Raw genomic sequence first — 10,674 nt, 5'->3', positions numbered from 1 at the left:
AGTTCATAATTTCGAATGATTGGTGGAAACACCAGGTATTCAATAGTGGGGATGGGCTCAATTGGCTTAATGTGGCTACAATAGAACTGTTCCAGGCTTTGGTATAAGCATAAAACAAATTCTAGGATTTCTCTATATCTTCTATTGTAGCGACAAGCCAAATCTGCCTATTATTGATGGAATTGGCCATTTTCTCGACATCTTTCATTTTGCGCCATAATGATGTTTTAGCATTCAGGTTTGTTCCTTTGCTGTCGGCTTTGGTTGTATCCTTCCTTATCTAGCTTGTTTCTGCCTCTTTTAGTATCGGTGTATATTTGGAATAAGTCATTCTTTCTATAGAGGCTTTATTGATCGGACCCTTATTTTCCAGGACTTTCTCACCATCACGGAGCATAATTCTTCTTTGTTGGCACAAAAACATTACCAATGATGGGAAAACCAAGATTCCAGTTTGCCTTGCGGTGCGGTCAACAATTTCCTGGTTGAATATTGCACCAACATCAATCTTTTTGCCCTTGACGATGGAATGTATCAGACACATTCTGTCGATGGTGACTGTGGTGCTGTGAGTAGAGGGCTTTAGAAACCAGATTTTGCTTTGCAGTGTTATGAAGCAACGGTGCATCGTATAATTCTTTGGATGGGAACCCGTCCACAATGGTCCTTCGACACACAAGTTTTTCACCAATAGTTCCTATTTTTCATCTGTGATGTCCTCAATGAACTCGGAGTGTTCTTCTACATCCACCTTGTTGTTGAACAGCTCATTGATTTTTTTTAGCGTCTCATGGTATTAAGCCTTCTAAAAAAAATGAACTCTAACTCTTGATCATAAAGGTTGGCCTAAAACTCACGTACCAATGAAGGAGAATAGCTTCCAAGATCGGTGCAACAAGTTTCCCACTTCAACTTTGAGATGGTTTTGTAGACTTGCTTACCCAAGTCTTGTTGTTGCGAAAGGGAAATGCCATGTTCAGGGTGGAAGTTTCAGTTCAACATGTTGTCTTGAAATTGTTCCTTTGCCACTTCATTTAAAAAGATTACTGGCTCATTTTCCTGCACTTGCTTGGGGGGTTCCAATTCACGAATTGCTATAGTAGAGGACGCATGTTCTTTAACATATTTGATGGCTTTCTTGACCGAGCCTCTCATTTTTTCCATCTTTTGTTGAGGGAAATGGTTTAAAGTTAAAAAGATATGATCTTGAGAAGAGAAAGGAAATAAAAATGGTTGCTTGAATACGTTATAGTTGGTACAGTGGGGGAGGATCTATAGTGAGTGAAAGAGGAATATAGAGAGGCATATTGTTTTGTGGAGAGATATAAAGCTAGCGAGAATAGTTGTGTCTAATAGAAATTGTGCCCGCTTAGAAGGCTCAAACCGCTGAGTGATTTTTGATCCAACGATAGAATCTGAATTTCCCTAAATTCTGATGAGTTATAAATGGTAGTACAGATTTACGGAATGCGTTGACATCAAAATTTCAAAGCATCGACAATGGTACCTAATTATTCTGCAAAAAGGAAAGAAAATAAACTTTAACGAAACATAAATAAAATAAACTAAAATCACGGAGTAATAATTAAAAATTAAAACTTTTCGACCAATCTAATGGTCACTGCCTGTTTTTGATTACTGTTGCCAAAGTACTCTTTCAACCATTGTCTATTTACTTTGAACTCGTCTCCATCACGTAAATCTCAAATTGTGACTGCACCATGAGGAAATACGTCGACAAAATCAAATGGTCCAGACCAACGTGAACGCAATGTACTTGGTGCAATTTAAGTTGAGAATTGAATAATAAAACCTGTTGACCCACGATAAATTGTCACTGTAAAATAATTTTGTCACGCCATCGTTTGGTCTTTTCCTTATAAATCACAGCATTTTCATAGGCATTTCTCCTAATCTCCTCTAGTTCAGTGATATCCAATAACCTTTTCTTTCCATCTACTTCATAGTCCATGTTCACTTGATTAATTGCCCACATTGCTTTGGGTTCCAGTTCAATTGGCAAGTGACATGCTTTCCCAAAAACCATTTGATATGATGACATCCCTAATGGAGTTTTGTATGCTATTCACAATTCCCATAAAGCATCATCCAATTGGAAAGACCAATCTTTCCTCGAAGGGTTTACAACCTTCTTAAGAATGTTCTTAATTTTTCGATTTGATACTTTGGCTTGTCTATTGGTTTGCAGATGATAAGTAGTAGCCATTCTATGATTAACTCCATATCTCTTCAGTGCGGTTGTCACTTGATTGCTATGAAAGTGTGTACCATGATCACTAATCAATGCCTTTGGTGTGCCAAAATAGGTGAGTATATGCTTGTGAAAAATTTTTAGCACTGTCTTTGCATCATCCTTTTGGACTACAACAGCTTCAACCCACTTCGAGACGTTGTGAACAGCTTCTAATATATAAAAATTTCCAAATCAACTCAAAAATGGTCCTATAAAATACTTACCACAAACATCAAATAATTCAACCTCCATAATTGGCTACTGCAACATTTCATTGTGTCGGGATATAGAATCGGTGCGTTGACACTTATCACATTGATTCACAAAATTGTGGGCAGTTTTGAATAATGACGGCCAGTAGAATCCTGATTGGAGAACTTTAGCAACAGTTCTCATACCACTGAAACGACCTCCATAAGGAGTATCATGACAATGCTTTAGGATTGAAAGAATCTCGTCTTCCAGAACACAACGTCGAATGATGTTATCATTGCATACCTTGAATAAATACGACTCGTTCCAATGATACTTCACTATGTCACAAAGAAATCTTTCTTTTTTATGCCCTGTGACACCCAATGGGAGTTTTACACAGACTAGATAATTAACAAAATCAGCATACCAAGGAGTTACATCTACAACAAATAACTTCTCATCTAGGAATGCGTCGACAATTTGAAGTATGTTTCCGTCTTCGCTGCCACTTTTCAATTGAGACAGATGGTCTGCAACTTGATTCTCTTAACCCTTATGGTCTTTTATCTTGATTTCAAATTCTTTCAATAGTAATGTCCAGCGTATCATTCTTGGTTTGGCATGTTTTTTTACAAATAGATATCTCAACGCCAAGTATTAGTGAATACAGTAACCTTTGCGCAGACAAGATAGGAACAAAACTTGTCGAAAGTAAAGACTACAGCTAACAATTCTTTCTCTATAAGAGTTTTGCTAGCATAATAGATGGCATGAAATACCTTTCCCTTTCATTGTCCTAGAATCGCACCCACAGTAAAGTCGCTTGTATCGCACATAACTTTAAAAGGTTGAGACTGATCTAGTGCGAAAACAATGGGTACATTCACTAGCTACTTTTTTTAACTAAATAAAGGCATCCAGACATGCATTGTCAAAGAAGGATTTTTTATTCTGATCTAGCAATGAGCATAAGAGCTTTTCAATTTTTAAAAAATCTCTAATAAACCTTCGGTAAAACCTCGAATGCCCAAGAAAACTACGAATATCTTTCACATTTGTTGATAGAGGTAATTTTTCAATGATTTCCACCATAACTTTGTCTACTTGAATGCCTTGACTAGAGATGCAATGACATAACACAATGCCTTTAATTACCATGGAATGACATTTTTCCTAATTAGAACAAGATGTGTGTGTTCACACCACTACAATACTTTATCCAAATTGTTAGCGCAATGATCAAAACTATTCCCATAGACTGAGAAATCATCCATAAAAATCTCTAAAGAGTCTTCGATCATATCTGAGAATATTGCCATCATGCACCTTTGAGATGTGGCTGTTGCATTACAAATACAAAAAAGCAGACAATGAAAAGCGAAAGTACCAAAGGGGAAGGTGAAGGTTGTTTTCTCCTGATCCTCCAGTGCAATAATAATTTGATTGTACCCAGAAGAGTTATCTAAAAAGCAATAATAGGCCTTTCCAGCAAGCCAATCCAACATTTGTTCAATAAAAGGAAGTTTGAAGTGATCCTTCTTTATGGCCGCATTCAATTTGCAATAATCCATACAAACTTGCCATCTCATAGGAATGCATGTAGGAATTAATTCATCCTTATCATTGTGAACCACAGTGATGCCACTCTTTTTAGGTACGCATTGCACTGGACTTACCAAATGCTATTAGAAATCGGGTAAATAATTCTAGCATTAAGCCATTTTATGATTTCCTTCTTGACAACTTCCTTTATCTTTTTATTTAATCTTCTCTACTATTCATCCGATTGCTAGCCTTCATCATCCAACTTGATCTTGTGCATGCAAAAAGAAGGACTAATTCCTTGAATATCGACAATACTTCAAGCAATAGCTTTTTTATGTTGCTTGAGAATATGGCCCAATTTCTCTTCTTGAGTTACATCTAGTGTTGCGGAGACTATAACTGGGAGAGTATTGTGATACCTAGAAAGACATGTTTAAGATGAGGAGGTAGTGGTTTCAATTCCAGAATAGGAGCTTCTTTAATAAATGGTTTGAAAATTGGGGTTGTTCATTTGGCTAGGTCTAAGGATTCAATATGCCATCCATGCTTGAGTTCAAGATTATTAGCTCCAACCATGTTATCACAATCGTCTAAACACTCGGCATCAAATGTCACTGCGAACTCTTTAGAAATTATTATGCTTTAGTTATTGAATTTGTCCTCAATTTGATCATCTAGCATATCGACAATATGACATTCTTCTTTGTCCTTACATTGAATAGATTCAAAAACACTGAAGGTTGCTTATCATTTAGTTGCATGGTTAGTTCACCTTTGTAAACATCAACAAGAGTTCAGCCGGTGGCTAAAAATGACCGTCCCAAGATTATGGGAACCTCCTTGTTTGCCTCGCAGTCAAGTATGATAAAATCAACCAAAAAAATGAATTTAGCGACACGAACTAAGTCATCTTCTATTTTTCCTTCAGGTTGAGCCAATGATCGATCTACTAGTTGTAATGTCACTGTAGTAGGTTTCATGTGACTAATTCCCAACTTTCTGAAAGTTGATAGAAGCATTAGGTTAATGTTAGCTTTCAAGTCACATAATGATTGCCTATTGAACATGGGATGGTAAAGCTTATAGGATCTTTCAATTTAGGGGGCTACTTGTTTGTCAAAATAGCACACCAGCCTTTTGTGAGTATAATAGTTTCAATATCAGTGAGCTTCTTCTTCTTGGACAAGAGGTCTTTCATAAATTTCTCATAACTTGGAATTTGTACCAAAGCGTCTACTAAAGGAATGTTGATATGTAGTTTCTTTAGTGTGTCCAAGAACTGCTGATACTACTTGTCATGCTCATTCTTCCTGAATCTTTGTGGGAAAGGTAAAGGTAGAGATACATCTACTTCTGCCGACACCTTTGATTGCGTCGACAGTTTCGAAGGTCGGACATTAGGCATATGAGTGACAATTTTTAGAATTTCCCACCAGTGATCACTCCATCTGTATCTTGAGGTGCTACAGTAGAGTCTACAAACTGTTCGCCAGTTTTTTACCACTCCTAAGAGTGATAACCTTACAATGTTTTTCCCCTTCAGACTGGTATTTTCCTTGTCACTAGGTAATAAGCCTGGTGGTCGAGTATTTGGATTTGAGGCAAGTTGTCCTAATTGTGCCTCCAACGCTCGAACAGAAGATGAATTCCCTTGTACAATAGCTTCCGTACGAGTAATATGCTCTCACATTAATGCCTCAAGAGTTGCTAATAAGTCAGAAGTAGAAGCTTTAGTGTACGGTTGTTGTCGATGTCCTTGAACATGCTAATTAGGTATTAAAAAAGTGTTGTGGCTACATTAAATTTTGGTATGGATGTGTATGGCCTTGTTGTGGATGCATCTGAGTGTGCTGATTGTAGTTCTGCTATTATTGATTGTAATTCCCTTGTCTTGGATTATAATTGCCAGGAGTACATATATTCCCATATCTGAATGTTGCAGCATTTTGTCCAGCATTCTGAGTTTCTCAAAACGGTTGATTGCGTGCATAGTTGTTGTAAGAGTTACCATAAGAATTGTTGCAGATGTTACTAATATAACAAGTATTCTCTACATGTTGTGGAAAATCTTCATAGCTATGGTTTTCACTACAAATCTCACAACAAAAAGTAGGAACATCAACTTGTTGAGCGACCTGTATAGGTGCAACGCCGCTAGTCCCTTGCATATTTTTAATCATGTTTGTGAAAGAAGAAACTTGAGCACTTAGTGTGGTTATTACATCCAACTCAATAACTCCTGGAGTAGTTTTTGCTTATGCAACTCTGGAGATAGGGTATTGATAATCATTCTGAGCAAATCTCTCAAGAATTCTCGCAGCATCATTAGAAGTACAATCCAGCAGAGGTCCATTGGCTGATGCGTTGACAAGATTCCTTATATGTGAATTCAGCCCATTATAAAAAATCTCAATTTTTGTTTCTAGTTAAATGTCATGCATAGGACAACGTCGACGTAATGATTTATAAAGTTCACATGTGGTGTGAAGATTTTCATCATCCAACTGATGATAAATAGTAATATCATTTTGAAGACGGCCATTCATTGTTAGGGATGAAATTGTAAAACAAAATGTGTTGCTAGCGCATTCCAATAAGTAGTTGATCTTCCAAGTAGCCCAAAAAAACCAAGCACGGGTTCTTCCCTGTAAGGAATAAGGAAATAATTGCATCTTCAAGGCATTATCAGGAATGCCTTGTTGACTAAAGGAAGCATAGATCTATAAAAAGGATTTAAGATATACTCTCACATCTTCATGTGGTAGTCTAGTATATTGTCCATTATATTGCTAGCCTAGCAACTCTCGGTTATAAATCATCGAAGACAAGTACTAGAAAATCTCATATAGTTCTATTTTGTATTTGAGCATCTTGCGGCAATAATGGGTTATTAACATTTTGCTATTGTATAGGGGATATGGCTGCATTGTCCCTTGGTAGAGTCATATTTTCTTTGTTCTCAAAGTTTACTCCGAACAGTCCTTTCAATTTTTGGATCAAAACCGACAAGAAAATCTAACTTGCTTCAGGTAGTAAAACACCTAAAATGAAGTTGAAGAAACAGAAACAAAGAAAAACCAGTTAGTGAATACTAAATATTATATAATGAAAATAAAGTGCAAAAACACACAAAAACAAAAATAAACATCAAACAAATGCCATCCCCAGCAACGACGCCAAAAACTTGACCGGTTGTTTAATGTCACAGCAATAATGTGCAAGCGTAAACTATCGATGCAAGTATAGTAGATAGATGTGAGTTTATCAGATATCGATCTCACAGGGATGATTGTCTTTTTTTCTATAAATATCAATGCAATAACTAGATAGAAACAAGATAAATTGTCAGGATAGTTGTCAAAGTAACAACTTGAAAATAATAAAACAGAATATGATAATGAGAAACTGGGATCCCAACATGATTTTTTAGCAGAATACTAAATACTCACAAGGTAGAAAAGGATAGGTGATTGTCGATGTAACACCCTATACCCGACCTAGAAGTTAGACCCGAATCTGGTGTGTAACATTGAAGTGTTTTTTGAAACCATGTTTTCATTAAAAACCATTCTTGAAATTTCAAACTTCTTGCCATTTAAAACTTGCATAAAACCTCAGTTTACGTTTGTTTATTTTCAATCGAGATTTATTAAAAATTTATCACCTTTAAAACCTTATTGTTGCGAAAGCTTAAGTTAAAGCAAATGATTTACAAAAACGTGATATTTAAAAATTGAGGTGCAGAAACGTAGTGTTAGAAAATAATTATTTTTTTGGAAACCCTTGTTCTACTTCTAGCAGATATAAATCACAATCACATCAAATTCCAAATTTATAACCCAGAAATTAAAGGCCTTATTACAACCCGAATAAAACAAGTGCAGTTGTGTGGCCCTCTCCGAGTCCCTCACAGCTCCAAATCATCTAAGGCTGAGGATTACCTGCACAGTTAAAAGGAGAGGGTCACACAACTGCACTTATTTTATTCTGTTTTGCTCATTTACTTAAGCAATTTGATTTTGATTCGGGTTGTAATAAGACCTTCAATTTCTGGATTTTAAATTTGGGATTTGATGTGATTGTGATTTATATCTGCTAGAAGTAGAACACGATTTTCCAAAACAATAACTGTTTTCTAACACTACGTTTTCGCACTTCAATTTTTAAATATCACGTTTTCATAAATCATTTGCTTTAACTTAAGCTTCTGCAACAATAAGGTTTTGAAGGTGATAACCTTTTAATAAACCTCAGTTGAAAATAAACAAATTCAAATTGAGGTTTTATACAAGTTTTAAATGGCAAGAAGTTTGAAATTTCAAGAAGTGTTTTTAATGAAAACATGGTTTTGAAAAACAGTTCAATGTGACAGCCAGATTCGGGCCTAACTTCTAGGCCGGGTATGGGGTGTTACATTTAGTTGTATCAGAGCCAAGTTACAAAACTCGACTGTGGAATGGGTTTTTAAATTTTTGGCTTTTAAAAGGTTGTTTTCGAATATGTGAAGTGTTTTGAGATACTTCTTCTAAAAAGTGTAGCACACTGAGTCTCTAGCGACGAATCCATAAGTTTTTGAAACTGTTGTTTTTTTCGTTGAAAAGCAATAGATAGAGATACTGTGATTTCTTCGACATTAGACTGTATTGCTACACTTAAACTTACAATTTGTATTTATTCTCTGTGTATTCTGGAAATGATATGTGTGTGATATCTATCTGCTCTGATGGATAGATGGTGTGGTACGTGCCTGTATTATTAGGATCAGAATGCGCAGCGAGAGCGTAGTGTGGTAGGCTAGGATGTGTGACTATTTTGATAGTTGGAAATTTCATGGACGAAATTTCTTTAAGGGGGTAGAATTGTAACACCCAGAAATTTGGGCCTAGAAGTGTTGGGCCTTGAGCAAGGGATCGATTAGGAAACTTTGCATAAATGAATGTTTGCTTCAGTGGTTAAGTGATTTAGGAGTGTTTGGAAGTGTTTGAGAAGTCCTGGGTTCAAACTTGGGCTTTAGCAAAAATTTTGGTTTTAAGTGGATAAAACCCTGAATGCTTGGTTGTAAGCCTTTTAAATTATTGTGTTAAAAAAATGACACAAAGAAGTATGTGGTCTAGTGGTTGTGGCGTCAATAAGGTTGCAAGGGAACCTGGGTTCAAGTCTAGGCCCAAATTCTGGGGCGTTACAATCGAGGCAAGAAATTTTAAAGTATATCTTACCAAGCATCACTCATCTATTTAATCATAGACTTAAACATGCACATGAACCCCACCTTCCAATGATGGCAATATGACACTTTTAAGAACAAGTGGACTAAAGTCCTCTAATCCTCACTCAAGTTCTGTTCTAATGCTTGTTGGCTCGAATTGTCGTTACACTTTCTAGTGTATGTGACTACAATAACACTTCCATGTTAAGAAACATTCAAACCCCAAGATTAAATAAGATAACATTTAACCAAGAATCCATGTGTGCTTCTATACAAACAGAAAATAGAGAGTAATTACCAGCATTTAGAATGAAATAAGAAAGAATCGAGTGGAGAATACTATTACTAGACAACTCAACTGAATCTCTCGATTCCCTCTTATCTCGCACTTAAGTCTCCTCGTCAGAAGCTAATTTGCATCAATTTTCACGTTGGCTCACTCGTGAGACAATTAAGCTGCCATAACCGAAGCTTCAAGAGTAGGATGAAGAAGATGATGGTAAATAAAAAAGCTTTCATTTTTTTCTTCTCACATCAACCTTTTATGTCCTTCTCCAACAGTACAGGTGTCCTTTCCTCAAAATTAATCTGTCTTTGTACATGTAGGTTGGTTATACGAGACTGGACAGCTCACGTATTTTTAGTTCTTATCTGGACAACTGTCAGGTGCAGCGACAATTCTGGACGCAATCTAGAATTAACTTATGTAGCGACATTAATGCAAAAAAGATAGCAAAATCAAGGATAAAATAGGCTAGGATTCACTGAGTTATAAAATGCAATTTACTAAACTGAAAATGCTAAAATAAATACTAAGGATAACTAAATGGGAACTATATAACCAAAAAGTAAAGACGAAAACCTATCTTCTTTCAAGTGCTATCAGAGTTTATCCCATGTCGTGATCGATCTTGGTGCCTACGAATCTAGCAAAGAAAAGGCATTATCGATAAATAAAAAGGGAAACAACTGAAGATGAATAGCATCACCAGTGAGCCCATTTTATATGAAGGTATCACAAAGAAAGAAGAACCATTTTAAATGATAACTTGGATCCTCTGTCATCATTCCACGAAATTGTTCTAGATCATGGCTAGCTTAATCTAGAAAATAATTGTCGTGATAATTGGACTCATTATGCTCCCTTGAACCAAATCCAAATTTGGTAGTGCATACTCTCTAAGAGTCCTTTCATTACGCACTATGTTTAAATTTACAGATAGTTGTAGTGGTGGTCAGTTTGGTGGGTTAGTGTTGGCTTTGTCCAATAGCGAATTTTCATGAGGTACAATTCCCATAGTAGGTGGTGGATTTTGCATATATTGTTGCTATTGCTGCAGTTTTTATCAACGGTTCCTTTGGATAATTCTTTTTGTATCTGTGGTTGGCTCTATAGGTGTTCCCATACTACGAGTCATACACTAAACCCAAAAATATAAAATTAGTAGAAAACAAGAAAATTAAATTCGTAACT

Source organism: Gossypium hirsutum, chromosome D13, assembly GCF_007990345.1.
Source record: "Gossypium hirsutum isolate 1008001.06 chromosome D13, Gossypium_hirsutum_v2.1, whole genome shotgun sequence".
In the NCBI taxonomy this organism is placed as follows: domain Eukaryota; kingdom Viridiplantae; phylum Streptophyta; class Magnoliopsida; order Malvales; family Malvaceae; genus Gossypium; species Gossypium hirsutum.
This window is presented reverse-complemented; position numbering follows the sequence as displayed.